The sequence below is a fragment of the Chamaea fasciata genome, unplaced genomic scaffold, assembly GCF_029207755.1.
Source record: "Chamaea fasciata isolate MVZ Bird 193981 ecotype frontalis unplaced genomic scaffold, bChaFas1.0.hap1 SCAF_2, whole genome shotgun sequence".
NCBI lineage: Eukaryota > Metazoa > Chordata > Aves > Passeriformes > Sylviidae > Chamaea > Chamaea fasciata.
The window spans coordinates 70,226,134-70,232,631 of NW_027094087.1; the positions used below are offsets into that span (position 1 = coordinate 70,226,134).

The 6,498-nt window shown below is 35.5% G+C and overlaps 1 long non-coding RNA gene across 1 annotated transcript; it reads left to right on the forward strand.

Annotated features, from left to right (window-relative positions):
• Positions 1-207: 207 nt before the first annotated feature.
• On the forward strand, positions 208-3,109 carry LOC136286001 (uncharacterized). The gene is made up of 3 exons (XR_010719668.1): positions 208-418; positions 1,919-2,076; positions 2,665-3,109. It is a non-coding gene; the product is annotated as an uncharacterized lncRNA (long non-coding RNA).
• The last annotated feature ends 3,389 nt before the right edge of the window (positions 3,110-6,498 follow it).

Below are 6,498 nucleotides of genomic sequence, written 5' to 3' on the forward strand. Positions count from 1 at the left end.
CTCTACCCCACAGTCTCTCATGCTACTTTCCCTGAGTAAGCACCAGCTCCATCTTGGGGGGCAACAGTCACATAAAGCAGGAAGACAGACCAAGATCATGCAAAAGGCAATCCTGCCTCTGATATATTGGAGCTGTGTTAATTACCAAAGAGTGGGAACAGCCTTGCCCTCACATCTGGGTGTGATAAAAAAGTGAGTTAGTTAGTAGAGTCAGTTGGAGTCTGCTGGCTGTGCTGTGAGGAGGAAGGGATAGGAGGTTATGTGAGGGGCAGATAAGGTAAGTCACTGTATGGGGGCAGACAGGGTTAGGTGGCTGTGCCAGGAGTAGGAAAGAGTGAACTGGGACTGCAGAAGGAAGAGGAGGAGAGAAAGAGCCAGAGCTGTGTGGAGCTGCCCGTGGGATTGCTACATAGAAAAGGTATGAAAGACTTCTAGATAGCATGGTGCAGATACTTGAAGCCCCCTGAAGTTTTTATAGAAGCATTCTGAGTGCAATGTCTGTCTCGACTGTGACAACATGAGGACTGGGGGAACTACTCTGGCCATCTGCAACCACTTCTAAATGGCCAAGTCTGCCCCAGATAACTGAGAGATGCTTGTTCTGCTTCTGCCAGGGCTGTTCTGGTGCTGGGGACTACCAGGGAAAGGGGATGGTATAAAATAAGTCCAAGCATATCTGTATACATGAAGCGTGCTTCAAGATAAAAGGACAGTTTTAATGCCATGGTGTCTTAATTAGGAGCTACATACAGGGTGAACTGCTGTAGTCTGGATCAGCTCTAGGACTTGCCTGTTTAAGATTTTTAAGCACCTCTATCAGAAAGACAGCAATGCTTATTTCAGAGAGCATTTTGTGTGGCATGTTGTAATCCCACATGAGACTTGCCAAAACCTTGTCACTTTTCCTATTAAATTTCAGGTATAACATCTTCATTGTGCAAAGGCCCTAGGCATGGCATTGAGTCTACCAGAGCAGGTTATACCCCTATAATTAAACTGCATTGTTTATTTCAGTATGTGGAACAGAACAAGAGCTTGCAGCTTGCTCTCTGCTTAATTTTGTGGGGCAAGGGGGGGGAAAGCATTTGGAACCACAAGGAAGCCAGTGTTTTTAATTTTGAAATATGCACCCTGAGTTTCCCAAAATTGAAGGAGTGCATAGATAATAAGTTTCTTACTAAACCATGGACTTATTTTCCTTTAGTGCTGCCTTTGAGAGATCATACGCCTTTAAGGTTTATATGCAGAAACACAATTTTCATAAAACAATTTTAATTGAAGCAAATTACATCATTAGTCTACATATATCACCATAATATTTGATAATGAAATAATTACCTTTATGTGGAGGTTCTAAGTAATGTTATTCACTTAATTATGTCAAAGCATCTTTGTGAATAGTATTTTAGAAAATAAAGTAAATCACTTTTCCAAAAAGCCATGTTTTAACAACATCAGAAAATAAGCTTTGAATGCAACATCTGAGGCTTCAGAAGCTGCAATTTGTATTAATGCTAATAGCTCTTGTGCAGGTAGAAAGGAACTAACAGAACATTAAGTATTCAAAAATGTTACTACACTTTTGAAAGAAAAGATGATTTTGCTCCAGTGTTTGTTATATGTTTTGTTTCTGGATCTTAAACTATTCACTGTACTTGATTATTTGTCTTTTATTTTTTGTTTCATTGTGATTTTTCCATACATTTTCTTTGTATGGAAAAAGTAATATTTCAAAATAAACATTCTGTGGTTAAATTCTTAGCAGTTATAAATCAGGTCAGCTTGCAAGTTTTTATACTTGTGTAATCTACTAAGTTGAAAGGGGAAATGTTTTTATTTAATATAAGTTAAAGGCAATCAAAACATTTTTTATTATTTGGTTATTTCTTTTTTTTTTTTTTTTTTTTTTATTTCTAAGGATCTCTTTGGACACTGTTACTCAAGGAAGAGAGTTGACTAAGTGGAAGTCCCCCTGTAGCTGATATCCAGAACCTGAACATTTTCTCTCAACAAGACTTTTGTAGGTACTTACAGTGATATATGAAGTACACTCTTAGAACACAACTACAGATAAAGGTAAGGAGGGCAGAATTTTACTGACATTGTGGTTAACAACCTACTAGAGAAATACATTGAATAGAAGATAAAATAAGGTGATTCAGTTTGTTCCTCATCTTGAAAAACAAAGTGTCAAATAAAATAACCACACTAGTAAGTTTAGGGGGAAAAGGACCTCACTGGAAGGATTACATGCTTTCTACTGAAACTGGATTGCTGAACGGCAAAATACAGACAAAAAAAAATAGATTTAAGTCATGATCTAATACTTATGTTATTCTGCTTCAGTGGAAGAGAAAGACTTTGACTTCAACAGAATTCCTTGGGGGTTTTTTTGTAGGGTTTAACTCCTCTTTAATTTTTATTTTAATCCAGTTGTATCTTTATGTAAAATGCATTAATATTCTGAACAATGTGATACTAACGTCTGAAAACAGTTTTTTTTTTTTTTCTTATGACATTGTGAACCCAGTGCCTACAAGGTCAAGGATCCTCTTAGCACATAAGAATGTGAAGGCTAATATCCTGCTGCTTTCATACTGAAATGAATATCTCAATGAAATGGAGAACAGAATTTTCATGCAAATATTTTTTTTTTTTTTTTAGTTAATGGATAGATAGTTCACCTACCACTGGAACAACTGTGCGAGTAGTGACCAAATTAAAACCCAGAAGGCTCTCACCCTGTTGGTTACAGAGAGGAACTAACATTGAAGCTTCAAGGGGTTTTAGCAACAAAATTTTCTTTTTGTTTTAAAAATAGAAAGACAAAAATGAAACAAGAAAAAAGCCAGAAGAGAATATCCTTCTTCCCCTGCTGTCGAGTACTTCAACATTGAAATCTACTGACAAGCAGATAACTTAAAAAAATTAAATTGCTTGTGGGTAAATTATGTTTGTAAAGTCATTATTTGAGAATTTTTTAGTATTTTATTTATATACCGAGAAATACATTATGTTATGAGAAATGGAATAAAATTTTACCTAAGTGTTTCATAATTGGTCTGGAAATTCACCGTTGAATTGACTAATAAAAACCAGTGAAATCTGATCCAATGCGTGTGGGCCTGAGGACAGTAATTATTAATGAATATCCATCTATGTAAAAAGATTTCGCATCTATGGTTCATCTAAAAAAGAAAGAAAACCCCTAAACAAACCAACCAAAACTGACAAAACCCATAAAAACAAAGCAAACAAAAACCCATCAAACCAAAATCTGGTCAAGAATCACTATTCCTCATAAAGATCAGGATTTCAAAAGAAGGAAAAAAAAATTAAAAAAGACTTCTAGATTTTCATGGAGACATTTAACAGAAAACCAAGAAGCATTGTTTGAATTAACTATATGGCCCATATTTAGAGTAGGAGGGCCTCTAGAAAAATCTCTGCTATTCATTGTTTTTGTCAAAAGGTTTGACAAGTATGGGAGAAAGATTAGGCTTTTGAAGTAGAATCTTAAGATGGAAAATCAAAATTTGCTGTCAAGTGATTTTTTTCTTCTGAACCAATTCATTTGGTCTCTGTTGTAAAATTTTAGAGAAGCTGCTGCAAAGACGGCCTCTGTGTGAAGATGTAGTGGGCTTCCCTGTGTCAGGAAGAACTAGCTCCATTTGGCTCCACAATGGACCCACTGCAGAACCTTGGTGGCTCCTCTGTGTCAATATGTTTAAGAAAGGAAAAAGAGTGGTGTATAGGCAGAAAAGAAAGAGGAAACACCACAGGTAGAAGGTAAAACAGAGGAAAAGCAGAGGAAGAGAGGACCCAGGCTGGAGCAGATGGTTATTTCCAGAAGGAACTATAGTTTGTGGAGAACACGCTCCAGAGTAGATTTTCTTTTTGCCCGGAAGGACTGATTACAGCCTGTAGGAATGCACATACCAGGGAAAAGGAAAGCTGTAAGAAGGAGGGAGCAGCAAAGAGGAGCCAGCAATAGCTATTTCTCCCTACACCTTACCCTGCTACTTAGGGAGAGAGTAAGGAAGTCTGCTTGAATGTCTGAAATTGTTTCAAAAGAGTGGGAAAGAAATGACTGGTTTTATTGTTTGTCTTGCTTTATCCATATCCAAGTCTATTCTGAATGGCAATAAAATAAGTATATTTCTCCCAGTAGTTGGTAAACAGCCTCCAGTCTTTATTTTGGCCCAGAAGATTTTTAGTCCTATTTTTTGTCCCAGTCTCCCTAAAGGAGAGGAGTGAACAAGTTGTTGAGTTGGTGTTTGGGTGTTAGACAGAGCTAGCCCACCAAAACAACAAAAAATATTCTACTGACATAATTGTACAAGACAGGCTTAAACTTCGGCGGAATCAGTCACCGCTGAGATAAACACTGTTTAACCAAAATATGGAAGGATTTGTCTCAGAATTAGTAAGAATAGTACAATGTTTTACATTTTCCCTTATGATGATTCTGACTTTTGACTCTGATATACAACCTATGTTCTGGAAACAGCAGAATTGAAAATGCTTGCAGTGAATTATTGTCAAGGACTGGCTTATTTCCAAACCATGCATTGTGACTGAAGTGATTTACCAATGTCTTTCACTACATATTACAACTACCTATCAATCACTTTTAATTTGTAGCTGAAGATAGTTGTCACTTCTTCCTTCATATAAGTACAAACACATTCACAAACGTATTATTGTAGCCTCCTTCTCTAATTGCTTGACTGTACTGTTTATTGTTCTTCAGTGACATATGAGATATCTGCACAGGGGTTAAAAATGCGAAAGTAATTAGGGGTTCTTTCACACAGTTTTGGGTACCCCAAATAGTCTTGAATAATCATAGACTTTGCATAGGGAGTTTAATTTATTGCTGGCATTTCTTTTAGTTTTAAAAAATTTAGTGTAAATTCTCTTCTCTTATATTACTAGGTTGTCAGTAGTATTAAACTTTACCAGTTAGATTAATTTTGAATTTCACACCACGACTACAACAAACACTCCCAAACACTCTCCAAATGCAAGATAGGAGAGTTAGTTCTTAGACAACGTTTTCTTTTAGGTGAAGTCACTAAAAACTGTATGAAGACCTCTACTGTACTTCAAATAAAGCTGTCCTCATAGTTCTAGTAAAACTCCAAAAGGAGATACATGCAAGAGACTGAGGAATTCTCAGGATGTAAAATATTTTAAATCTCTGTATCTGGAGGTGAAGAGTGCAATGGTAAGCCAATTCCCACTCCAGATTTGCTGTTCAAGACCGGCTATTCAAATATTTGGCTAAATCTTTAGGTTTCACTGTGCTATAGGGAGGAATGGGAGTGGTGATTTGATTTGAATTTGCTCTTCAAACTTTTTTTCAAAGATAAATATGAAATCTGCAGTATTTAATATTTTGGGACCATGAGAATGACATTAGTTTACACTCTATGCACGCAAAAGGAACAGGCTGAATTGTCAGTGGATAAATATTGACTTTTACTACAATTATATCAATGACTTCTGTTAATAAGAAAGCAGACAAAATTCAGAAACATTTTATATATTTCCATTTCTACAGCAAAAGAAGAGATTAAATTAGTTAAAGTTTATGTTTTTCATGAATAAAAAATCTGCCAAACTGGGCCAAAAGGAAAATTATATATTTGCTAATAAATAAACCATAATTTGTGATGAAATTTGAACATTTCTGACATAGCGGTCTGTAGAATTTGAACAAGTTACAGATACAGAGGCTGCAAACGTTGATATTCATTAAGTCCTATTGGTGAGTTCACAGAGTTATTCACATATCCAATTGTACTGTTTTCAAAGCTGATACTTCACACTGGGTTTTCTCCATGGAAAAAAAAGTTTAGATGTTAAACTCTACCAGAAAAAACACATAAATAATTAAATAACAGGAAACTGATGAAAAATACCTCAGAAATAAATATTTACCTGTAAATGTTAAAGCGTTTACACATCTGTCACAGTGTTTTAAAAGAGATAAAATAGTCTGGTTAAATAGTGTCAGCTATATTCAAGAACAACCCTTTGAGAGAAGTAATGAGAAAAAGGCATCTGAGGATAGTAAAGAACTGTATTTGATGCTAAAACTGTCAAGTCTAAGTGCTTATAAATTCATATTTAGGCATCAGATATGAAGAACCACATCTTTATACTGTTTATCAACCAGAAGCTTCCATGCAGATAATAAACAGAAAAGGCCAGACTTAAAAACAAACAAACAAACAAAAAAAAAAACCCACAACAAACAAAAACAAAAACAAACAAAAAAAAACACCCACACAAAGCAAATCTTCTTGAGACTTCACAGGAATTTGTAGTGTAGAGAGAGTTGATTTTTCTTTGAAGTAGGTCCTCTTCTCTTTTGCCTTTTACTAAAAAGTACTGAGTTGAGCTAGAGATGAGCTAGACATAACCTTATATATTATGATGATTTAGAAGATGTCTCATCTTTTTGTGTCCAGATAACTGCCTGAATCAATG